The 24,538-nt window shown below is 46.9% G+C and overlaps 2 long non-coding RNA genes across 2 annotated transcripts in view; one reads left to right on the top strand and one right to left on the bottom strand.

The window, feature by feature from the left end:
* Nucleotides 1–10,917, bottom strand: part of LOC137853240 (uncharacterized) — a 91,335-nt gene extending 80,418 nt beyond the window's left edge. The window contains exons 1-2 of the long non-coding RNA XR_011094345.1: nt 10,579–10,917; nt 9,933–10,014 (exon numbers count right to left, since the gene is read on the bottom strand). This is a non-coding gene — a long non-coding RNA (uncharacterized lncRNA). The remainder of the gene's footprint in view (nt 1–9,932; nt 10,015–10,578) is intronic.
* Nucleotides 10,918–11,018: 101 nt separating this feature from the next.
* LOC137853241 (uncharacterized) lies at nt 11,019–17,455 on the top strand. The gene is made up of 2 exons (XR_011094346.1): nt 11,019–11,181; nt 13,198–17,455. It is a non-coding gene; the product is annotated as an uncharacterized lncRNA (long non-coding RNA).
* Nucleotides 17,456–24,538: the final 7,083 nt, after the last annotated feature.

The raw sequence follows: 24,538 nt of genomic DNA on the forward strand, positions 1-24,538 counted from the left end.
TTTATTTTAAAGCTCACAGCAGCCCCTTAAATGAAGAAATAAAGTCCTTCATCTCCAAATGCGTACAGACCTTAGCCTGAAAGAAAATGGTTTTGGGGACCTATTATTAAAATAGAGACCACATAGTAAAGGCTAAAACAAAGATGTTTTTGCTGCCTGTGCTGAATTCATTACCTGTATTTCTGTCACTTGTAGGACATGGCCCTGGCTAGGTGCTGTACAGATGAGCAGCATAAGTAGCCCCCTCTGGACTGCTCAATCCCCGCAAGGAATACAGAAATACATGCACTAAATGCCCACTTAGCAGCCCCCCCACTTTTTTTAAAACCAAAAATATTAGCTTATATTAGCTTATGCAAGTACCCTGTCCTGGTTATTGTAGACTTAAGACTTTTTTTCGTTTCCAGTTGCTGAATAGTAAACAAAAACTGGCATGCTGCGAGAAAAACGATTGCCTCAATAGAAAAGTGCCCATTTATGTCATCCCACAATTATTTCAAGCACTATAGTTGAGGTTAGTCCCTCCAAGGCATGTACAAATTGCAAATACACACAAATAATAATGCTCGTACTTTTGGAAAATGTGAAACCCTTTGTTTTGGAAAGGTTGTTCCTATTATTTGTGGCTTGCAACTGTCATCATTATTCAAGCCTTGTCTTCTTTCATGATTGTTCTGCAGCTACTGGGTGCTTGAGAACTTCCCCAAAATTAATATACTTCAAAGAACCAGACATTTTGTATATAGCTTAATTACAGCCTATATAATTAAGTTTTAAAATGATAAAAACTCTTTTGTGCCATAAGTGTAGTCAGGCTTCGGCTCACAGACAAGCTACTACATATCATCCGACGGAAAGAAGGGCCAAGAAATTCCATTTCATTAATTGTTTCCTCCAAATCTCAAATGTAATTACATATTTTCCAGGGACCTTTGACATTTTCACACTGTGGCTTGGAATTTGATCATACCCTGAAATAAACTGCCCAGCTGGTCAGAAACTTAGGAAAAAAGATGGCTAGTGAGGTAGACTTGGCCTTTCTCAGACTCTGGAGAAAGAGGAGGGAGCTGCACGGGTCTGGGTCAGCTTTTGTTAGCAGAGCCTTGAGAGGAACCAGAAAGAGACAAGGAGATGAACTCTCAACTAACTGCCCTTACAGCAATCAGAAAAGGCACTGGAAGAAAGAAAAGAATTTTTTTTTTTTTTTTTTTACAGCAGCCATGGCTGATGGATGTAGAAACTGAAGAGATTTTTGAATCTCATTCATATTTAATCTCCCTGGGTTTTGTGCTAAGTTTCCAGAGTCTTCTTCTGAGCCCAAAGCCCAGGCAGGGTGAACAGACAGATGTGACCCGTGCAGATGCAACACTCCAGCACTTCCCAGCCCCTGGAAACATCCCCTAAGGTGGGCGCTGCCAGGAGCTGGCACCAGGGGCTCGATGCCGTCAGCCTCACCCTGGGTGGGCATGTCCTTGCTCTGTCAGAAGCCACACTGATTTTATTAATGAGCAACTCTTTACTAATGAGTAAAGCATGAATGAACTTACCACTGGAGAACTTGGTGATTCACATCGGTGGGCCCAGCCCACCACTGGTGTCACTCAGGTGACTGCGGTGTGCACACAGACACAAGGTACAGGTAAAGGTACGTTAGCAAACAAATGGTCGATTTACTGACTTGCAAACAGCACGTTAGACCTCAGTACAATCAACCCGATGCTTGTGCAGATGCTAAATTCACATGAAAATACGACTTTTAATGCTGCACCATGTGGTGGGGTTTATTTCTGCCTCAGAACGCTTCTCATGTACTGCTCGGGATGACCCGACTCCCAGACAAAACATCTTTCTTCGAAATTTTGCTCTGTTTTCCTTTACCTCTGTGAACGGGAGAACAGCACCTTATTAGAGACAAAATTGATGAGTCTCTATGAATCATTGCTTGGAGTTTGGAAAGGAAAAAAGAAATTTGGCAGGCCTATAGTCGGTAATATGTGCTTCTAAAACCTACCCTTTGAAAGGGCCAAGTTATTACATTGTGAAAAGTAGTTACTCAGCACGTGCTGTAACTTTTCATAGGGATTTTTAGGCCAAATTTAAAGAGTGCTAATGATTTTGAATGCCAAACTTGAGACCCTACAGCGGGATGAGGTTTTAACAAGATTTGAACAACTGCCCTCCCTCCCCCCGGGTTATGCCTCCTTCAGAGATCTGGGTATCTGGTGCCTGGGAATTACAGCACTTCGCATCTGCACTCATGGAAATCCTTGGCCTTCGCATCCTTTCCAGTGCATCGAGAGTGAGCTCCCACCAAAGGCAGTGGGAGAGCTGCTGGCACTCGCCAACCGATGCTGGCATGCCGGGAACATCATTCATTATTAACAAGAGGGAAAAACCACAACTGCCAGCGCCTCGTTTGGCAACCTGAGTGCGTGCAGGGATGGGGCACACCGCTGCCCTGCACACAGCCTGCTTCAGCTGCTGGGGGCGAGCTGGCCACGGCCACTGGGAGCTCTTTTATTCTGCCTCTCAGTTACCTCAGCCAAGTCGGCTATCACCGAGGGGAAGCCTGCCGAGAGGTTCTCCGACAACAGCTTGTGGCGGATGCTTTAGAAGATGGCATAACCCGAGGGGGGTGTGCGGTAAGGGCCAGCACCTCCTCTTTTATTCCTCTTATTCATTTATGACTTTAATAAATAATTAAAGATACTTGTGAAGGCAGACTAGAGATAATGTAATTAATATTAGAGCATAATTCCTCGAGCTTGCCAAATAGCATAAACAGGTGCTACTGCAGCGAGGGCACGGAAGCTGAACGTGATTCCTGCAATTCCAGCACTCGGGCTCGCTGCGAGCTGGTGGTAAAGCAGGCAGGCCACGAGGACAGACCTCGGGGAGGACAGACCTCAGCCCCCGAATCACCTCCAGGTCCCCCACCGGCCATCTGGCTCCCCAGCGGTGCAGCCCCAGTGCAATTTGAGCCCATCTTTAACGTTTCCCAAAGAAAGGGGAGACGAAAACAAAAGGATCATTTACTTCCTCTAATTGAGAAACAAGATAGGAAGGCAGATAAGCCAAGGAAAATTGGCACGACTCCACGGACTTCAGCCGATGCTAGAGAGCAGGGCGATGAGCGCGGCAGAAAGGACAGGAGCACGCTGCTCCTGCTGCATGGTGACAGCAGTGCCGGCTGCTGCCCGCTGCACCCCGTCCTCGGGTACAAAAACACTTTACAAGGAGGGCAGCGTCACAGCAATGAAGTCGCTTCGATTTACCCAGAAGGAGCTAAGCCAACCTCCTTTTCCTTGTCATTCACAATGTGACTTTTTTTCCTTGCTAAGACGAAAATAATGTAGTGCTAGCTGTTGCCAAATAGCCACTTTTGAAACTTGGGCCCAGTCATTTTTAGCTACGCAAACTTGGCACGAACCAAGTGTTGCCTATGGATGGAGTTTACAGTGTGGGAAGCTTGCCAGAATCCTATTGCAGCCTACTTTGAGGTCTGGTGCTTCACCTTCTCACCCTACAACAAAGATTAAATGGTGTTCTAGTAAGGAAAAAACAGAAAACACCTGATGCTATTTTTTTCTCTTCCCTCCTTTGGATTCTAGGAATTAAGAGTACACAGGAGATGAACTCTGATAATGCCATGAGCAAAAACATGGCTTCGCCTGAAGCCAGCAGTACTTCCCCGGGCTGTGATTATTTATGTACAACACACACAGAAATGCACACGCACACACGGGTGTCTTTACAGGAGCCTGGTAGGAGAGCTCTCCTCTCACCAGTTTCTTAAGGGCACAAATTAAAAAAAAAAAAAAAGCTGTTTAAAAAAAAAAAAAAAAAGACAAACAAATGTTGTGAAACAATCCAAAGTTACAGGATCCGTACTTTTTAAGGATACTCTAACCTGGGTTAGCAGTGGCTGCTGAACAGTGACTCAAAGGAAAGACAGAAATACTCAGCAGAGCTTGCACATCCTCTGATCGGGGCAGAATGGGGTTTCCCCCCTCAAAAATTACCCCCCAAGGAGCAGGCAACGAACAGCAGAGTTAAAGGAGTTGGCGAAGCTGCAGCTGCTCCTCCGGGCATCGCATGCCCTGCTTGGGATCCTCCTGCTGGTGAGGGACACAGAAGGGGAAGCCTCAGCACCGCCTGCCCTGGTCCCTTCTTGCCTACAGCATCAGCAAGAGGTCATCAGTGCATTCATGGCTTTCCTCTCGGCACAGGGGAAACGGAAAGGGATGAAAACCCACAACATGTCCCCAGAGAGGAGAGTTACCTCCCTGCTTGAGCCTACTTCGCATTTCTTATGTCTGCCACAGGACACAGCAACAGAGCAGGATGGGGATGTTCCCCTGGACCAGCTCTCCTTCGCCTCTCCGAAAGAATAGCTAAAACGAGAGGGGAGGGTGTGGGTGGGAGGGAACCATGGAAAGATTGATGTAAATTCATTTTTTAAAGCCAAACAGATGAAAATAATTTTCACAGCCCCACAGCTGTTCTACGTATTTTTTTTGGACCGGGCCCGAGCACAATGCGGTGCAGATAATAGCCCTAACTCGGGGTAGATAAGCCCCGCGTAATCAAACCAGCAGCACAGCCCCAGTGTCTCCCCGTCCCGGCAGCCGGTGAGCTCCGTGACAGACGAGCATCTTCTCTCCCCCCTTTTGGGGTCCTTGTCCCCCCTCCAACAAGGTCTGTCTGGGTGAGGTGCAGTCTCTGGTGCGCTGCGGAGCCCCACGTGAGCCCAGTGCTGCCCCGGGCTTCCCCTGCTCCCTGCCCACACCTTTGGGCATGAAACAGAGCAGCCAAAAAAATGAGAGAGGGAGCAGGACAGAAGTCCTGAAGCCGTGTTCCCTGAGGAGACGCTGCCAAGCCTCGGACCACAGCAATGACAGACGGACTTACAGTCGCGTTTATCCTCAGTTATTTTCCTATAAACCAATCCTGCCAGCAGCCGGCCAGTGCTTTCTGCAGCTCTTGCGGTGCTTTGTGGAGCAAGATCTTAGACTGGCTTTCAAAAGCTACAAAAATCTCTCTGTTTGGGAGCCAGGCAACACATGTCCAGGAACTCACTGTCGTGCTCCATGTCCCAGCGCCTGGTAGGAGGCAGAGCTGCCTTTTCTGCAGGAGGGCCCCGGCGCCCCACGGGCATCCCCTGGATGGGGACGGAGCCTGCTGCGAAGCGACGGGGTCGTTTTGTGTCAGTCCTGAGCGATTTTCCTCCTGAAGTCAGCCTGAGCCCGACCCTCGTCCTCACCAGGCTCTGGGACAGCCTCCGAAAGGCCTGGTGGGGAATATGAAATGCTGGGATGCTTTCAGGAGTCCAAGCTGGCACCTCCTCCTGCCTAGAGGTTCCTAAATGGCTTTGAAAAGCTTGCTCTAAATGTTTTCTCTGGGACTGTTTCATTAAAAGGGAAGTGTTTAAAACAGCTTTTATAAAAATTGCTGAGGCTCTGAAAGCAATACCTCGGGCAGATGCAAGTGGGGTGTACAAAAAGCAACCGCTAAAGGCAACACCGAGTGGAACAGCTCGTGGGCTTCAGAGCAGGCTGAGGGCACCGGGGCTCGGCAACTTCCATTCCTGAGCGCATTTAGCCCAGACCCCCACCTGAGGCCCTTCGGATGAGGAACAAGAGGTCTGGGGGTGCTCCCCTGCGCGCAGCCCCCCCAGCACAGGGCTATCGCTGCGTGGTTTTTATGCACAGCGGCACAATATAAAATCCATTTAGAAACTGGGCTCGCTCGCTGCTATTAAAGAATCCATCAGTGAATTTCATTTTTTATTGGTTCAGTTACAAAACTCGCAGCGGTGTGTTGTGTTTGTTTTTCCAGAGCACCAATAAAAAATCTTTTTGATTAAAAAAATTGAGAGAGGGAGAGAGAAAGAAAGAAAAAAGAAAGGAATGAAAAGCTGACCTGGCGTAACCCATGCGAGCGCTGAGCCTCAGCGGTGTTATATAAAAAGCGCCAAGAGGCAGCAAATCCAATTGCTGAGCAACTGCTCGACTGCGGCTACAACCAGCAACGATCAAAACCCGTTTATGACAGCATTTTTGTTTCATAAAAATAAGCACAATCAAGCTCTGCTATATTAAACCAGGTTTTGTTGGAGACCAAACACTGAAGGAGAAGCATGGCTGATGTAGAGCCCCGGGAGGAAAGCACAAAGCTCTCTCTGCTTTTCCATGGTGCCAATCCTGCCATACACAGCCAGCACAGCTGGCTGCAGGTATTCGGGATGCTCCACTGCCATACTGCTCCACAGCTGTCAAACAATCTACGCTAGACATTTTTCCTTCTTATTTATGGGCACACAAACATCTCAAAACCTGCTGCCTTTGCGTGATCTGCAACCTCATCTGGCCTATATCCAGTCCTGCTTGTTAACGCTCATCTGCAACCAGGATGGAAAGTGTGAGCAAGGTGAAAATTACCGTTAGATACCCCAAAGACAGACAAATATCCCAGAGATGGTAGCCATACTACATCAGGTGCTACACAGAAAAATTGTGGATATGTCCTAAGTCAGGGCCACTTACTCCTGCAGGACCAAGCACAGCAAAATGCACTGCAGTTGGCATCCAGTTTTCCAAAACGATGCCTATGAAGAGCAAATCTAAGCAACTAAATTTCCATTTATATGGATTGGTTGAAATTCTATGCAACTGGAAATATATTGTAACTGCATTATTAGGATGGACCTGTAATAGGAAATCAAGTTTCTTCTTTCCTTTAGAGGGAAAGTAAAACTAAATGCATATAGTTCATATTATAGGGAATTCTACTTAGCAGAACAGAGCTGGTTGGTTTTTTAAAAAGAAAAATAGGTGAATTCTGCCCTTTTTATCAATTATTTCTCAGAATACAATTTGATGTAACTGTACTTAGAGAGGACAAGCTATTATAGAAAAAGAAAACAATTGCTTTAAAAATACATAATTTTCCCCATCTCAATTATGAAAACAAATTTTCAAAGTATCAACTAAATCTATACAGTTCAGTTATTAGATGAAAAAATGCAAGTGGGATAAACACCAGCATTCAGAGCATTTCATTTCTGTTCCTTTGTTTTTTCTTTTGTTAACCATAGAAAAAGAAAATAAATCCTATTTTAATCACAAATGCTTGTCAGATATTTCATCTGTTATAGCTTGTGGGATGTTAACGTGCTGCTCGCTTTGCCTGCTCATTACTAGGTGCTGATTCTTGGCCAGCCACCAGAGAACCAGGAACATGTCCCACGAGAGCATCGGTGCTGGTGCGAAGGCACGGGTTTTGGCGTGAATTCCCAGACATCATAAACCAGAGACATGGTCAAGAAATGGGGAACGAATGTGGCCGGCTCGAATGGCTGTCCGGAACAGGAATGAGTGTTTGCAAACACTCTGTCATCTTTGGCTATCTTTAGAGATGGTCTTTCGAGGACCACGAATCCTGCTGAAAAATCAGACAGCTTATGTGTCGCTGAGCCTCTTGGATGCTTTCAGAAATCCCTGCTCTGGAGCTCGTCTAGCTTGGAAAAGAAACGGAGGGCAGCTCGGATGGAATATATACTTATCAATGTCTGCATGGGTGGATGCTGATAGCGCCTTTATCAGGTTCAGCTTAATCCCCTTGGGAAACAAGCCATTAAATAATCCCTCGGAGGCAGCGGAGCGCAGGAGCAGCACTCGGGGCAGCGCTGAGCTTCGCAGCCTCGCTGCCCGCCTCTGCAAGCGCCTGGCCTTCAGATAAGGAGGTGTCAACCGAGTGGGAAGCTGGTCGCAGGCAAAATCTCCTAACTCTTGGGAAAAGCCACACAGCTACACAAGAGCAGCAGCCCGTGTTGTCATTCTGCCTGCTTGAGGGTGGGAAACGAGCAGCCCAAGCCAGTAACATGGTGCAGGAAACCTCTGGGGATTAAAACACGATACGCTGTGTTTCCGTGGGGATTTAGATAGGGCAGCCAGAAGAAGGAATGTTTCCCTCACGGCCTCCAGATTACTTTGGTGCTTTTGTTGCTGCCTTCTTTCACCGTGAGCTTGCATTTGGAGGGAAGTCATTTGCCACTGGGATGTGTGTACAGAAAGCAGCAAACTCCAAGTACTGCTTTTGTAGGGGCTTTTTCTTTCCACCCCATCAGCAGAACAGATCTTACATGGACACAAGAAAACTATTATGCCAAGCCTGTTCCCAGGACAGGAAAAGTCCTCTCCCATCCTCATTAACATTGTAAAAAGTATTTCAGGCTTGCAAGTGCTATAGGAAGGGTTTGACAGACATGACTCTTGACCCAAAATATTAGCAAGGACCGGAAAACAACCGGTTGAAGCTTTCTGAATAGGACCGTCAGCGTGACTGCCAAAGAAAGCATCAGCACCCGTTACTGCACGAACCAACATGCGATTTGCAGAAACATTTACATGGCTTAAAAAGGCTAAATCCTGCTTCCAGAGGGGCTTACTCACCAGTGATTCAGGCATCTCAGTACGTTGGAGGGTCTGGTCACTGCAAGCGCAGCTTTCAGTGGAAACGAGCAGTTGACTAGAAATTTTGCAGCAGGAGATTGCTACTAAAGAGGCTGCTGGGGACACCCAAAACTGCTGCGAAATACCTTCCCTCCCTCCAGCACAACCTCTACGCCTCCATGCAGGCCCCCTGGGCAAAGAGCTAGAAGAGAGCATCCTACATCTGGTAACAACAGCTGAGGGGGGACACGCGGACATCCCCAGCTGGCAGCAGCACCTGGGACCCTGCTGATGGGACAGAGCTATCCTTTTAGGAAGTAGGTAGCTTCCTACTTGCATGTGAAGCAGTTAAAACATAAACTTCTTGCCCATAAAAACACAAAAGATCTTCTAAGACTGGGCTTGCATGCAAAACTCTCAAAAAAATAGGACACTTACATAATACGCGAACAGCATTAACTCAGCACAGAAGAGAAAATGAGAAGTTTCAGTCCACGCTGCTCAGATAGGATTTCAGGTTCTTTGCATTTTGTTAGAGCCACACCACGGCGATGTACCACGTTAGCCCTAGCCTAGGAGGCTTTCTCTTGCAGGGAATCCACACTCTGTTTGAAGGCATCGTTCTGCTTTTTGCCATCACAACTGCGAGAAACTAACCACCAAAACCATCTGCTGTGAACGTCAAAAGCTGCTATGCCAACATTTTATCAAAGATGCAACAGGACTTGCACTCTGGCAGAGATCACAATACACATCAATCACAGCAAAAAGTAACAGACACTCAACATAAATTCATGCCCTTTTCCGTACAGGACCCGGCAGATTATTAGTTAGGCGCAAAAAAAAAAAAAAAAAAAAAAAAAAAAAAGTAAAAAGTAATGAACTGAAAAGTTTAACCCAAGGATTCTGAAGTTCAAAACCGCTCTGAAAGTGAAAGCTGTGAATTAAGTCAATAATGATCACAAATCAAGCTTCATGCTAAGTAGTTTGTCATTCAAAAGCCTTAAATCAGCAACTGGAGTGGCATTACTTGAATTTAATGGGCACACAGCAAAGTGCTGTTTAATTAACCATTGCCAGCCTGACGTTTCAAACTCCCCTCCATTTGCCATTCACTTTAACATATATTTATAGCTAGAGCTTGCTGGAAATGCTCTGTTTGGAGTGATGAAAGCTCAAAAATTTTCTCCATGAAACTTTCCATTTTACTAATTACTAAAAAAAATCACAACAAAATTACAAAAACTACAGAACTACAACAAAATTCACAAAAACACCTTAAAATAAGTATTTTCATTTTGAATCAGTTCAGTATTAATGGAAAGTCCCCCCCACAGGTAAGTTTATCCATGATGACACATGACCTGATGTAAATCTGAGTTCCAGTTACTAAAACCTTGACTTTTTTTTATTATTATTTTTAATTGTGTTAGGCTCTTTGCTTGGACTATCCAAAAGGAAGCACAGAAATCCTCCTACCTTGGTCCCTTTGGAAGGTGTCTGCAGGAACATGGCTCTTGCCCCAGGATGGCCTCCCACTATTACTCAATTCAACGAGCCTCTGCAGAAAGAAGCAGAAACAAAACTCAAAAGACTGTAAAGAAACCCTTTAAACAGTAATGGAAAGATTTTGTGTGACAACTGGAATAGCTGCAGGCTTCTTCTTTCCATCTGCAATAGAAATGGAGAGTCTGAAAGTCAGCTAAGATCACCCTGATGGGCTTCCCAAGGACATCTATGGCACAATTAGAAATGCTGCATCCAATTTGCTTAGTATCACCAACACAGCTTCCAAAACCAAGGCAAAGTACTACTTCCAAAACGTCAAAGCATTGTTTTCATCTATAATGCCAGCTGAGCAGGCCAGTGAACTCATTCCTGCTTACCAATAAACTTTTATTTAGTTTTCCACTGTGAGATTAGATCATGCAGGAAAAGTTCACCAAATAATACTGTAAAAAGAGATGAACTCACACAAGATTTTCATCGGTCACTGAAAAAAAAAAAGCCCTCTGTCAAACTACTGGAAATGAATTAACTTTGAATACTTGACTACATAAACATTTCTGCAAAAACGCTTTGGGATGAAAAAAAATTATTTATTGTGCCCTCCAGGGAAATGTACCTCGTCAATTCCTTGTCACTAAATCACTTGCTAACAGTTATGGTGTGAGGTAAATTGCTGTTTAACCCTGATGAGTTTAAAGGCCTTGATGCCTAATGAATTCTCCTATTCATACTGGAGGTTACATCTGCGCTAGAGCTCTCTTTTAACAGCCTGGTGCTGAAAAGATCTGATGTAATTTTATTTACCAAACAGGTGTCAGCAATCATATCCAATGATGTCAGGAGGCTTGATGGGAACTTGCTCTAAGATGAGTATCAGAGCCAGTGCTCCACAATCCTAAAAAGGTTCTCCCCTAGGTAGCAAGAGCACGTTCATGGTGCTTGATGATTGAGTGAGGGCTAGTTAGCACTGCCATGAGCAAACACACTAACCAGGTGGGTTAATTGCACTAATCCCGTTAGCACAGCTCACCTGCTGAGCTCCTGGGGTGGCTCCACGGGAGGGCCCTTTGCAAGGGCACAACCTGGGTGCACCCAGGGCTACTCCAAGGGAGGTGGTGCTCAGCAGGGCTGCACCATATCAGGGCAGCAGATGGGCACAGAGTCTCCTTCGGCCTGGTTAGCAAGGGTGAGAAGCCAGAGTCATCTTTTACGTTGGGAGGTAAGGAAAGAGCTCCCAGTGTTGTGATGCTTTGCTGGCATAAAGTTGGCTGTAGGCTCCCTGGATCACCTCCGAGCCAATTCTGAAGTAACCCAAAGGCTGCTGAGCGTGGCCCTGTGGCCACCCCCTCCGGGCAAGCCACTGAGTGTGCGGGGCTGGGACTTGACTTGCCGTATGCTCAGTCCCTCACAGAGCATCAGCGTGCTGGGGGGTTGCAGAAGATTTTGGCTATGCAGCACCATTCCCTTGGCAGGAGAGAAGTTTGAGGCAAAAAGGCAAAAACGCTGGACTCTGGGTGCCTGACGCTAAGGCCATGTGCAAGATGAGGGTCCTCCACTTGTAGAGCTTTTTATCCTCCTAAACTAAATAACCTTAACTGTGCTATTAAGTATTTCTATCAGATTTGTTTTTAAGACAAAATACATCTGTTTTAGCTAATGGAAAAACATTTCATAGAAAATGTAAAAAAAAATAAAATAAAATAAAAATTAAAATCTACAAGAGAAAGAAGATATTTGGCTGAAAACTTTCCCATTGCAGCCTTGTGCTGAAAACTTTCCAGGTTAGACTAAAAATGTTTAGTCTTTAATGACAATGTTAAATTTTCCATGGAAAAAGGGAAATGTTTCCCAGATATGTTAATAAGCTACAAGCTATATTCCTCGCTGCTGGAAATGTATTTGTTTGACTGTATAATTTCAGGCACTAATTTTGCATTCCTGCGCCTAGAGTTTTAAACAGGAGATTGCTTATTTTCATCAGAGCCGTCAAACAGCATCACAACTCTGCATGGGCATTTCTGCAGATATAAAGCCATCCTAATATGTTCAGCTTAACTCGTAAAGCAAAGACAACGTGCGCTGGCAGCTGAATTCACAGTAAACTTGCTACTAGTTATTAGGTCTCCATGCGGACAGCCCTGCTTGGCACTGCTAGATGGTGGTAGCTTGGTCTAACACTCCCCAAAACACGCTGTGTTAAATCACATGCTTCTGAAGAAGACCTGAAGAAGAGCCCGTAAGCCTGTAAGTTTGCATCTGCTTTTTCCAGCTACATCAGTCGCATCTAATAAAACCCATTACCAAAGATCTCGTCTTGTTTACATCCCACAAAGGCAGACTGAGGGCAAAAAACAAACATTGAGTCAATCCATGTGACCGGGCTCTGTCAAATCAGGCTCCGGGCAGGTTTTTTGCACGCGGCAATGCGTGGTAGCAGTACGTTTCAGTGCTTTTGTTAACTTCAATAGAGCATTTTCTGCTCCATAAGAACTAATTTTCCAGGTCCAAGCCTACGTGTTTTTTAGTTTTTTTTTTCCCCTTTCAATGTTGTTACTAGGTATTTAGCTCTTTCTTCCTTAATGGCAATTTAATAAGACCCAGCTGACAAATGCTCAATGGAGTGACCAAGCAGCACCTGAAAGAGATGGGATGTAACATTCATATAAAGTGCCTGAGTACAATCATTGTTATTAAAAGGATAACCAAATGAATTCATAATGATGGGACACTCATTTCAAAGTGTTTCCATAGCTGTTACACATCAGGAAAAATAGGGAAGTTACCTCATTTTCTCCAATCCTAAATAACCTTATAAACTCACCAAAGAAATTAATTAGCCAATATTTCTTGAAAATTCATAACAAAGTTTCCATTTTTCCGTCAGATAATTCCTTAGTGCATTCTGGTTTTTAACTTCCTTCAAGTCTGGATCATTTTGATGTGTGAACAGACATTTTGTGTTTCCATGGGTTATTTCCACAGGTTCAAATATCTTATGTAATTGACATTTTCCTGCTTACAAAAGCTGTCAAACTTAAAAGTAGCAGTTGATTGATAAAACATGGTTTTTGTCTGCAACTTAACTTCATTGTTGGGGCCTATTGCTCAAGCTCTGAATAACTCCTCTCTTCGAAGTGACATGCATTCATTTTTTTTTTTTCCTAAGCATCTGTGCTTTAAACTAGATTTATAAACTAGAAAACAGCAGCAACTGCTTTTTCTTTTTTTCCTACAGGTAGATCTCCTCAACAATTTCCTTCCCTTTATAATTGCTACTCTTTAAATAAGCAGTGCAACTTGACTTTAAAGTAAAGGCTCCCGAAGTCAGCACAATAATCATTCAGCAGCATCTATCCTTTCCAATCCTGACTATAAAAAGAAAAATGGGAGAAGAGAGCACTGAGATTTATGGCATCTACAGAAAGCTAGAGCTATGCGGGCTGTAAAGCAAGCCGTGCAGATGATTTTAATAGTAGAGGACCATGTTGTCTGGCTGTGACAAAGGCCCAACAGCATGATCCAGAGCCTGGTGGGGCTTTTTGCTTGGCTTGTTAGGCTTGGATGTTGCTTGCTGAAGACAAGAACAAGCTGGTGTCACACTGAAATGGCCGCAGTGATTGTCCAGGCAGGGCCGTGGAGCTGGCAACCTACTTAGCCTCTGTGCAACCCATCACCGGTACAGTGCTTCACGATGGGCAGCCATCTATGTTTCCCACCTGAATATTGCTTCATGCTGCAGACGCTCAGCAATGTTGTAACAGCACATCACTGTTACTCTGCTTCATGCTCCAAGAGCCAAGACAGGCATCACACAGCCCCTTCACTGCCCTCACATTTCGATTTGCCCCAGGAGACGCCTCCAACAGCCTCTCCTCTCTTGCATAAGCCTGCTCTGCTCAGAGATGTCTCTGTCACAGCCTGCTGGGGCCTCAATTTTGCACCTCTGTAACCAGCAGAGTCTCAGAATTATTCAGTTGTCCTGAGCAGGGACGGATTGAAGCAAGTGCCATTTTTTTTTAGTTTTATTTCTTTGCGTCAAGGCCCAGATACAGCAGCTTCACACGCCTTTGGCAGAAAACTGTTATTGCTTTCTGAAGCAGTTGTTTTTTCAATGACATGACTTCCTGCAGGGGCGTTTTAATTATTGTTGGTGCATCACCTAACTCAGTTATGTGTTGCTTTGAAGTTGTTCTTTGCATCTGATAGTAAGAGGATAGAAATAAACACGACGGTGTTTATTCGCTTCCCCTTGCCCTGCATTGGTTTGGTGCGGCCCTCTCTGGATTACTCAAGCACAGGGCGGGTGGAAGAGGAGGTCCCAAAGAAGAGGCCAGGCAAAGCACATGCACTGACGCCTTTACGCGGGCAGGTGCTTTCTCTTAGGCTGCCCCTATTAGCAGTCAAATGGAGATCACGCACACAGACCCCCAAAGCTCTGAAGACAGAAAATTGCTGAAGACCAAGGGCTGCATCAATGCGTTAAATGGCCATTCCTTGGTGAAAAAATACAAATAAAAGAGAGTTCTTGAACCAAGTACATCAGTGGTGTACTGGGGTACGTGAGCCACCGCACTGTGGCAGAGAAGCAATATTTGCAAGTGTTTGTGTGTGAGCGTGTGAAGCGATCTCCCAGCCACCCGCAAAACAGAGGCAAGGAAAGCTTCCTCGTTGTACTGCCAAGGTAGGATCGAAGGGCTCGACGCTAGCCAGATGGCAGCAGAGTATGCACAACCTACAGCGAGCTGCTGAAATACATCCCAGTCTCCTGCTACTTCAATATTTTGGGTGTATTTAGGTATCAAGGGCTGGGGGATGGCACCTCGCTGCACTCAGCTCGCAGTCTTCACCTTGAACTGGATTCACCTCCTCCCCATCCAGGTGACAGTCAAGTTCCTCAGATTTCATTTGCTTTTTCCTGAGTTAATCACCAGAAAGTTTTCTTTTTACAAGATAAAAAAAAAAAAAAGCAATTCATAAAAAAAAGATGCCAAGAGCAAGATAAAGCATTTCAAACCATCAGCTGCAAAGTACACGTGTTAGGAAGCTGTGAACTGGGCCGCTCATTTTGGGGGAAGCCTCTCTCATCTTGAAAGAATTTGGATGAGTTTTATAGTCAGACAGGACAGATCCTTCTGGGATCGCTAAAGCCTTCTCCCTTCCTACCAGAGGCACCAAGAGAAGGCACCATGAGAACAGCTTTCAGCAGAGGCAGTTATTATTAATGGTTTCTTCATTAACAGGGCAATTTCAGTCCCATTCTGCCTCTCCCATTGAGGACGGAAGTTCTCAACTTTCAAAAGCAATCTGAGCAAGACATGTGAGGATTTCGCCATTTGTGGCTTGGGAAAGTAGAGATGAAAGACTTCTAAGACCTTTTGCTTGGATTTGTTTTCTACTGTGTGATGATTATGACATTACTCACCACGTGTGCCATCTTCCCATCCCCGCAGACCGTGCTGGGGAGACCCGGTGCACTATAGAACTCATTTTGTACTCCAGGGCTTTCAGATTCCATCTAGTTTTTGCCACCAAGGCTGAGGTCCCAACTGGAGAGCTGCTAAGTTGGATACCTAAGGCGATATTTACACTGGGAACTTCTCAAAGAAAGGCCACAATCCTGCTTCAGAGCTACGCGGAGCTATAAAGCCTCGTGTTTCTTTAACAAACTGTTTCTCAAGGCTTTATTTTTTGCACTGAACCTTGTGCCGTGCTGAACAGATGCCTTCAAATGGAGGATGCACTCGTACCACCTCTTGCGAGAGCTCCGTGACTGCACTCGCTGCTCCTGGGAAACCAAAGTCCAAATGCACAGCAAAAAAAATCCTCCAGCCAGCTCTCCACTCCCACTTCCCAACCCTGCACACCTGGTGTTTAACATACACAAAGGCAGAGACTTTCCTTTGCCCACAGCCTGAAAACTGGAGTTTAGCAGCAAAGCTGAGCGGAATGGGAACCTGGCAGATGCTCCGCTTTCTGGTCTTTCTGCCTCCTCCTTTGCTAAGGCTTGTTTTCAAATCCACAGCCTTCCGCCATCCTCCGGTGAATAAACCTCATTAAACAGGAGGACAGAGGCAGCTCCTGGTGCCGAAACCTCTCGGCTCGTACGCGCAGCCTGCCCACGCTCGTGGCCACGGCCTGAAAAACCCTACTGAAATCCTCTTGCTTCAGACCCACAACAATCTTTGAACCCAGACAGATGTCCAGAGATGAAAGGGGGAAATGAAGCTGCTGAGTTCCTTTCCTGCCATGACAGAAGCGTACACACCAGTCAACTACTTCCTACAGCCAGCCCCACCCTCTGAAATTCTGAGAAAAAAGGGAAAAAAAAGCTCAGCTAATGAGAATTGCAGCACTGTTCACGCCACAGTAGTTAAGGTTGTATTCATTATAAATCCCCTTTTCAAGGTTTCTGTCACTCAGCCATAAAAATCATACTGGGTTGAAATTTAGCATCCAAGCTTTCTGCCCAAGGACAATATTTTTGACAGAATTTGGAAACAATTGGTTTGGCAAAGCGCATCTGAAGTTTTAAGGAGTGCAAAAAAGAATAGTGGTTAGTGGTGTCAGATGCTATTATTTTATGCTCTTATAACTTAAAAACAACTAATTTAGGTTCTGTGGTTGTTATTACTCCATAATTTCCTCCGAAATATTTGGCCCGTTCCTAATAACAAACTCCTGCAAATTGCTAGCACCGCTTTAAATAGAAAAATAATAGCATTCCTGGGCCAAATCTTCAGCTGCTATAAATTAGCTTAGTGTCATTGCTGCCCTTCTACAGCAGCTGAGGTGTTGGCCCCAGGTGTTCGGCAGAACTCATTTTGGTGTGTGCATGTGTCTGGCTGGCTCCATTAGTCTCTCGCTGGGCAGTTCCCAGGAATTTAGAAAGCAGATGGTTAGGTAATGTCTTTGGGATGTGACAGAAGCGGTCCTGCTCTCATCAAAGCCTGTTGCTAAACATCGCTTGACTTCATGCGCTGAAGTCAACACCTCCACCTAGAATGCGTAAGGTTTTCTTGGGGAGCACTGCCACACCAGGAAGCTGTGCCGGCTGCATCCAAACCCAACTTGAAGTCAGTGCAATGAATCACACGCGTGTTTAGCCTCGCTTGTTTTGCCTCTGGAGCTGCTGCTACCAGAGAAGCTGCTGTTTAATGCATCTTGAGCATAGTTCACAAGAGACCAGATATTTTGGAGCCTATCACATCCCAGGACACAGTAACTAAAGGGTGTGAATTGCCACAGGTCGGGTCTTTGGTGCCTTGGGAAGCCCGGCGTTTGCTGTTACTTGAGAGGTTTTTTGAGTGGGATCTTGAACACCAGGGGAAAGGTTTGGGTGTTTTCAGAGGCTGTTCATAACGACAACTCCTTTCCCCTCCTCCTCCTCGCACTTACATAAGTGGTATTTTCTTATTGAGAGCTAGCGTTTGGATAAACAAGCACTTGGGAAATGCCTTAGGTAAGCTCTGAGTAACTGAGCAGTTCCTCTCCCATTTTTACAGATCTTCTGAGAGAAACCCGTGCTCACTGCACTGTGTCGATGCAATGTCTTCAATGCTTTAACCTGGCACTTCTGCCCACTGCGAGCCTTCTGCAGCTCCCCCTACAAGCCACTCACCTCCCTGTTCCTCCCTCTTTGCCATGCACAGCAATGCACACAGACCAGCTCCTGGGTTCTCCTTGGGGGCTTCACATCCTCGGCAGAATTAATAAAATCAAGTTGCATGGAGCAGCTGCTCATATCTGACACGTGCCCAAGACGACCCCTTGCAAAACCTTGCAACAGTTTTTGAAAGCTCTCGTGCTTCCATGTGCACTGAGCGAGGTCATGGTCAGCAGGCAGACCACCCTCAGAAGTCAGATGAAGATTGTGAATATTAACAAGACGTGTTGGAACTCCAAAAAAGTATTTTGTCTGGTTAAAATTTCTCACGCAGTTGTCCTCCAGTGAATGTGGCTTGGATCCAAAATGTCTTTGGTGTACAGTATCAGGAAAAAAATAATCAGCTCTCTAGTTGAACTTATTTGATAGTTAACCTGAGAAACCTTACCTAGGTCTGAACCCCTGAAATTCAGTGGTTCTTTCTGTATATCCCTCCCCCACCCCTCTGGGTGATGTTCACATTTAAAATCAGCATTGCTCGGAGGAATGGATTCAAGGAAGAGCAGCAGTAAAGATTAACCCAGAGCCAGGTAGATGTTTCATGTGGATCCTCCCCTGAAATTCACTCTTTGGGCCCTTGGATCCCAGCCCACTGTTCCCTACCCCACCAGACAGAGGCAGGGCTGAGCTCTGCTCAGCTGGCAGAGCTGCCATGGAGCCAGCCCAGCAGCCTGCGTTCAGGCTAGGTGCGAGACAACAAGGTAGCCAGAGCTGGACTGACTCTCTCCTCCCGTCAAGACGAGAGTTATTAGGTGATCCCACAACCTGTTAATTGCTCTGTGGCCATAACAGCCTCCTAGGCCTAAAATGCCATGAGTTTATGAATCAGCTTTCCCCTTAAAGATTGCTTATCTAGATAGAAAAGAGACAAACAAGGAGGCTCCAGCCAATTACAGCGATGAAACGGCATCATTTTTCTCCCGATCTTTGAAGCAAAAGGGCAAGGCCCTCGAGCAGGACAGAGCTGACTCCCACGCAGCCCAGGCACTCTGCGTTTCTGCCTACGGAGGGCAGACAGCAGCAGAAGCTGGCGCTCTGGGTGCTCGAGACTTCTTGCAAGAAGCAGCAGGGCAACACAGCCCTGGGACACAAGGGTGGCACCGGTGTTGGTCACCAGGGACAAACCCATTCACCTGACAAGGGAAGTGAATCGCACAGTGTCAGATGTGAAGAGAACCTCCCAAATACTGCTTGGAAAGCCTGGGGACTGTTTATGTTGGGGCAGGGGGAAACGTATCCATCCCTTCTTGCAATGAGTTAAGCAGCTCTTACCTACACGATAAGCTACTTGCGCTACGATGTCAACAACCGACCTGAATTATCTAAGATGCAGAGCAAAGTTGGCCTCTGCTATGCAAACTTCAGCAGAGAATTTAGGGAAAAGAAAAAAAAAAGAAAAAAAAAGAAAAAAAAAAAGAAAACAAGGAAAAAAAATAATAAGAGAAAAAAAAAGAAAAAAAAAAAAAGAAAAGGGACCCCTTGCCATAAAAAGGCACTGTATTATCCTGTCAGCCTACAGGAGTTTCTCCCCAGGCTACTCATCCTCCTGAACGAGCCCAAAAGAAATCCCCTGAGTTTTGAAGATGAATTTGAAAGTAGCATGGAAAGAAATCCCTTCCTGAGAACAGGTTACGATTTCAGTGATAAAAATAGCAGGAGTCGGCTTTGACACAGCAGCTAGCTTGCTCCTGTCACGGTGGTTTTTAAATAGTGTTTTGGCATGCAGCTACAGAAAGCCCCTCTCAGCCACCCGTCCAGAACCGTGCCTGGCTTCTTCCTAATCCCTGGAACAGCAGCAGCAGGCTCCCAAAATACTGGGGTGGGGAGAAGCTGAATCAACTCCTTTCAGAATAATATTTGTAGACTCCTTATTTCCTCCTGCAGTACCATCACATTTAATCATGAAAGTCAGGTTAAGGTTTTACTTGGCATCCGTGTCTATTGTGGTGTCGGGAATCAAAATTTTGGGCCTCCAACAGCTGTGGAGAAGGGCCTTGAATATTACATCATTTATCAGTAGTGCTTCCAGAAAAAAAGGAAACATTCCATGAAAAGATAATTTACTTGTCTTAATAATGTAAGCAGAAATTAAAGTGGAGAAATCCCTTCTGGCAGTGTTTTTGACAGTTACCTTCGTTTTCATCATTGCTGACTGCACATATCTACTTTGAAAATGAATACGGTTTCCACTTCAAAAGGAAAGAAGAAAAAAGAACACAGGAAAGGAGCGTGAGAGGGACCCTGTGATGTAAAAATTCATTGACTACAATATTTTCTGGGAAGTTTACCTGCTCTGAAGTTCAGACAGAAAGGGTACCTTTGAGAGTATTAGGGAAATGTTTATAGCACATTCACCAGGAGCACACGTCAGGGTTTTGGCTCAGCTTACCCGCACTGAACTTTTAAATAAACGTGCGTTTCGGCAAAGAGAAGAGAAGTGGCGGGTCCAGAACCGTACGGCGTATCTCCACATATATGTTCACTTCTTACTAGTCAGAATAAATCGGAAACAGTTTAGGAAGAGAGCTACAGGGAGTGGTAACCTGCCTCTGAGGAGGTGGCTCTCAGCTCTCGTGCCACCCGTACTGCTGCCACTAACCAGTAAGAGCGGGGGCTGCTTTCCTCTGCTCCTGCTGGAGCCCTCCTGTGCTGCAGAAGACCAGAGCCCTCGGCTCATGCACTCGGTGCTCTCATGCTGTAGGTGCAATGAAAGGCAGCTGGGGGCAGGAGGCACCTTCCTGCACTGCGATAACCAAAGGCCAGGGAGGCCAGCAGCCCAGGGCTGAGTGGCTGGCCTGTCCTCGCTGCCTTCTGGGGACACAGCCCCCCGTACCTGTGGGAAAACTGCACAGGAAGCCAACGGCAGAAGCAGAAATGGAGGCCAGATCTCCTTACCCTCGCCACTCTCCAGCAAACACCTCCACAGCTGGGGGTACACGTGATGCCGAACACAAGAGCTGTCCGCACGTGGAGCACGCGTCCCAAGCTCCTTCGGGCTGCCTCAATGCAGCCCCACTGCAGGTGGGAAAGCCGGGTGCCTTCAGCCCAAGTAGCCACCCGAGGGGCCTCCACAGCACCGGGGCGCTGTCAGGCTCTTCACAAGCTGAATAACTCCAGGGAGAGTCACCTGGATGCTGGGCAGACGGGCCTGGTACCGCCAGCCAGGGGTGTCCACGAGCCAGGCCAAGCAGCTTGTGTGCAGCAATCAGCGCACAGCCAGGCCTGGTTCTCTGCCTAACGAGGAAGAAGCTGATTATTGCCGAGGAAGCGTGCAGAAGGGGTCATGATAAAGCAGACTCCAGGCCAGATATAGCTACACTCAGCACAAGCTACCCCTTAGCTCTTGCAGAGGTGACAGCGCAGGTCCCAGCTGCCACCAGAGCTGGTGGCCTTTGCTCCATGCCCCTTGCAGCCGAGCCTGCAGCTGCTGCAGGAGCTGACCTCAGGGCCTGATCTCCCGGAGGATTTCACACTGAGAAATGGACCAAGGCTCAGCAATTTCCACACAAACCACAGCACCGACCTGGTTTTAAATTAATAAATACACGGTCATCTCCAACAGTTTAGAACGAGGGGGTTACACGCACAATTTCCACCCACGTAAACGAACTTGCACATGAGTGCAATTCAAGAAGAGAGAAAAAGATCTGCAAGCCGTATTCAATCTGAAACATCCCACTGTGCTTGCGAAAAGGTGGCTGGGGTGGGAAACCTGAAACCTGTCACAGCCCAGTTAGATAAAGCTATGTTGTTTGCACAATATTATTTTGTTTGAGAGAAATCAAGGCAGTTTGCACAGGCCGATGTGGGAACTCAGTCATTTGGGGATAAGCTGATGTAAACTTATCTACTGCAGCTATAAGGAGGTATTCAGTTTTGCCAGAAGGATGCATTCAAAAATCATTTGCTAGGTACTGAAGGATGAGATTGGCTTAGCGACTGCAATTTTTTAAAGAAGACAGATTTATGTTTTGTTGGTCTGTACAGTGCATGTTTTCAAGTCTTTCTGTGCAACCACTAGGAACAGAAACCCAAATATAGAAGCCCCGTCAGACAGACCTATTTATCAGGATACTCTGATTATTTCAGATGCAGAGCTTGGCTTCCTCCCCAAAGCACTGCCAAGCTCCAAAACAACTTTCTGACAGCTGCTCCGAGGTGGTGGAGAGGGGAGGGTGCTTCTGGCCCCAGCCCAGCATGGCCCCGAACCCACACGGGTGGGAAGGGAGAAAGAGCTGAGGAGCCACTGGCAGAGGTGGCCACGTCCATGGGCACAAGGCTGGGAGCCCAGCTCCCTGCCCCAGCCATGGGGCCAGAGGGCTACAAGCACATCCCTTTGAGCAGCCCCCCAGCAAGCCCCCACACAGTCGGGAGCCCCAGCACCACTTCATTTCCCAGGTGGGGAGGCCAGTGTGGAAGCCCCCCGGTCCCCTGTAAGCTCCAGCTCAGGAAGGGGCGACCAGCCCCAGTGTCTTAACAGACATACAACCCCCTGCACAGAAGCCCTTTATGTGAAAGCAGCAAACCACTGGCTGTTTTAGGTCTCAAACAGAACACAGGGGTGTTTTGATTGTGGTTTGAGAAGAAAACTGACAGGCGGCCTTCGGGAGGAGAGCAGGCCTCACCTGGCGAGACCCCTGCTAGCCAGGGCTCAGCACGCTGCTCGCTGCTCCTCCCGAACACGACCAGCCTGGGACTAGCTCAAGAAGCTCTGGACTTTCACTGCGTGGTTTTAAACTTCAGGAATGTCATGTCCTCTATATGATAAAAAGGCCAGCATGAATTGACCCATCTGACTCGGCTCCCAGAAGCATCTGACACCATACCAAGGCGAAGAGCATGAGAAAATGGTGATTTTCTGTTGGTCCTACCTGCAGTGCTCCGCACCCTCTCCAGACAGCAACATGGCTTTGCACCATCTGAAGAACTTCTCCCAGCTCTTTTTTTTTTTTTTTATTAAACTCTTTCCCATTTTTCTCCCCCATACTTATCATTTGGAGCAAAGCACAGCTTCAGTCGGTCTCCTTCCCTTTCCAAAGGGCCAGGATCCAGCTGGAAGCTGGTCCAGGCTGGGCCGCTGGGAACAAAGCGAGGAAAGGAGCGAGCTGGCAGCACGATCCCTTGGCAGCCCGTGCTTCCTACGGCGCTGCTCAGCTCAGCTCTCAAGGTGATCGATCGTTGCCCTGGCATCTGCCAGTGCACCTTGCAGCGACACGTCGATGCCCAGCCAGGGGATGCTGTGGCAGCACAGTCCTCCAGAGGACTCTGTTGGACATCAGTTGGCAAAAGGATGGCTTTTTCTTACCCATTGCCATGTGAAGCCTGCTCTGGTAGCTTCGTATCTACAACACAAACCACCGCGAACTGAGGACTAGCTGTTCCCGGAAGAGCTGAGATTTTGCTCTAGGCATTTACACTGTTCTTTGCCATAGATAAGGAATTATGATAAGAATTCGAGCGACTGTGTTAGGAAAAACAACCAGGAGGTTTACAAACTCGAGAGGTTCCTCGGGAAGGAGTTTGAAAAGGTAGCTTTGGGGTTTTAGAAGAAGGGACTGGGACTTTGGATCTGGGCTGTCTCTCCTCTGGCTGCTGGTGGGAGTCTGGGCAACTCGCTTCACTCGGGACTGCTGCAGCTCTCAGCGCTGTGAGAAAGGAGTGAGGTGATCGGAAAGTAAAGACTAGCAATGTAAGAAATACTTCTGGCATCACTGAAGTCTCAAACAATTGAAACAAGAATGTTTTAGGGAAGGAATTCCAGGCAGGTGCTGGGAAAATCTACTTTAGACAACCCAAAGGGATGGTTCTCCTGCCCAAGTGCATTTCGAGCATCCTCCTCTTTTTACCTTGAATCGGGGTGCAACCCTCCCTAACTAACTAACTGAAGACAGGGCAGCACTTCAAGTAGGACAGCGATGCCAACCACGGTCAGCTGCAGGCAGGCCTGTGAGGAGCCCCAGCGCTGACCCTTCCCGTACCTCCTGAGGTCCGTGGCTGTTTTGGGGAGCCATCTGCTCCGCGGAGAGGCGTGGAGCACGCACTGTTCTCCTCTGCACCCTCCCCAGAGCAAGGAAGCAATTCAGTTCCTCGGTGCTTGTCTGATCGTTGGGAGGTGCTAATTTTAATGCTGTATTCCTCCCCGTTTTTCCAGGCTCTCTGCTCTTTTTGCAATGGAGATGGCAGCAGCTCCACCAGTCCCTTGTGGCACGTACAGAGGCAGCATGTGCTCCCTGTCCTCTCTGCCCTTCACAGAGGGATTTTTGGAGGCTGCCTGGAACAAGGGGACCTTGCTTTTGGTTGGAGCATCCATGTCCCGCTCTTACAGGAATTGCACAAAGCCTCTCAAGAAGTGCAGAAGATATTGGCTTAGCCAAGCAGCCCAGTAGCCTTGACAAACTGTTCCCTCCCCATAAAGTTGTGTCCTCGTTTTAGGAAGCTTTTGGCATCGCGCAGAAATAAATCACCCAGCCTGAAATCAAAGGGCTCTCTTTGGGCTTGAAGGAGGGCTGGGATTTCAAGCCCAGCCTCTTTCCTCCCAGCGCTGTGCTGCGAACAGTAGCAGAGCAAACACTCCCGGTTTTCTTTGCACAAGCACCAAAGCTCTACGTTTCAGGATTTCGTGCGTGTCCGAGCAAATCACATTTCTTTCTGGCTCTGTGATGATTTTTTCCATGCCACCAGCAGCATCCCCCCTTTTTTGCCCCCCTTTGCAATGCCACTGGCATTCCTTTGGAGGACATTTAACTGCGGAGGGGTTCGGCAGACCCTCCCCACCAAGAGCCCTGTTCGCAAGTGTCAACTCCAACTTGGAGTTCAGCCCTCAGTCAGAGGAGCAGTAAAGCTGGCAGGCTTAAGTACTACAGGAATGCTAACATCGCAGATCTGAGAGAGTTAATTTGGTCAGAATGCACTC

This window comes from Anas acuta, chromosome 3 (assembly GCF_963932015.1).
Source record: "Anas acuta chromosome 3, bAnaAcu1.1, whole genome shotgun sequence".
NCBI lineage: Eukaryota > Metazoa > Chordata > Aves > Anseriformes > Anatidae > Anas > Anas acuta.